Source organism: Engraulis encrasicolus, chromosome 17, assembly GCF_034702125.1.
Source record: "Engraulis encrasicolus isolate BLACKSEA-1 chromosome 17, IST_EnEncr_1.0, whole genome shotgun sequence".
NCBI classification, from domain to species: domain Eukaryota; kingdom Metazoa; phylum Chordata; class Actinopteri; order Clupeiformes; family Engraulidae; genus Engraulis; species Engraulis encrasicolus.
This window is the reverse complement of record NC_085873.1, coordinates 31,166,740-31,168,131: the sequence shown is the minus strand read 5'-3', so window position 1 is coordinate 31,168,131 and position 1,392 is coordinate 31,166,740.

The following is a 1,392-nucleotide window of genomic DNA, read 5'->3' as shown; positions in this document are numbered from 1 at the left end:
GGAAACAAGAAAAGAGAGAGAAAAAGTGTATGATAGAGAAATACACAAAGAAAGACAGAAAGAAAGGAATAAGACAGAGGGAGAGACTCAAGAAGAACAGTGGAGACAGAGGACAAGAGGGAGCAAATACAACGACTACCACAGGTCAGTATTTTAAACTGATATACACTCTCACGCATACACGCACACAACGATGAAACGTGTGTCTGTGCACACTAAAAAATGATGTAAGTGACAAGTCAGGATAACTTATACAGTTAAGTTATTCTACTATACACTGCAATGGCAACATAACGGTTTAACTTGAAATAACAAGTTTACCAGCTGCCTCCAAATTTATTTAAATCTTTATTGAAAGTTGTGTGTGTTGTTTGAACACAAAGCTGCAATTCAAAGCTTCACACAACTTACAATAAGGAGTTAAATTAACTTGGGATTCTGAGGTTGCTGGTAAGTTTTTTACAGTGTGTCTGTGTGTGTGTGTGTTGGAGGGGGGGGGTAAAGGTGAATTTAATGTGTGTATTTGCTGGATGCAGAAATAGTGTGTGCAGTGTGGCATGCACAGACATTTTCGGGGGCAGGTGCTCGAGGGTGGGCCTTTAGAACCTCCAGTTTGCCTCACTAGACTATAGACTATATATTATATTGAGACTATATATTATATTGTGGAACTTCCAGCTACCTCATTGAGCTATAGAGTAGTCTATAGCCTATATTATATTGGGGCACCACAGTGCATTGTGACAAAAAACCTATCTGTGAAGACTTGTCTGTGTGTGCGTGTGCGCGTGTGAGTGTGTGGGTGCCTGTCTGTGTGTGCATGTCTGCCTGCGTGTGTGTACGTGTGTGCGTGCGTGCATGTGTGTGTGTGTGTGAGTGCATAGTCAAAGACGTCCAACATGAAATTGTCCTTCAGTGCTAACGGATACTTTTGTTTACTGTAACTGCAAAAAAACGATTTTAATTTTTTTTTCAAGTGAATGCACGACAGCCAAGCCAAAAAATAATTGAAAAAAGTTTTTTTGCAGTAACAGTAAGCAAAATGATCCGTTGCACTGAAGAACAATTTCATGTTGGACGTCTTTGACCCACGTGTGTGTGTGTGTGTGTGTGTGTGTGTGTGTGTGTGTGTGTGTGTGTGTGTGTGTGTGTGTGTGTGTGTGTGTGTGTGTGTGTGTGTGTGTGTGTGTGTGTGTGTGTGTGTGTGTGTGTGTTTGAAAAGTAAGCTAAGTCTGTGTATCTTGTCTGCAGGGTGTTGAAGCAGTGTGTGTGGAGCGGAGAGAGCGCTGATGCTCCAGGACCTTTAGGGGGCATTGAGCGATATTAATATATATAGCACCCTGACCTGCCACACAGTACACAGCACAGCACAGCGGTCATACTGTACACACC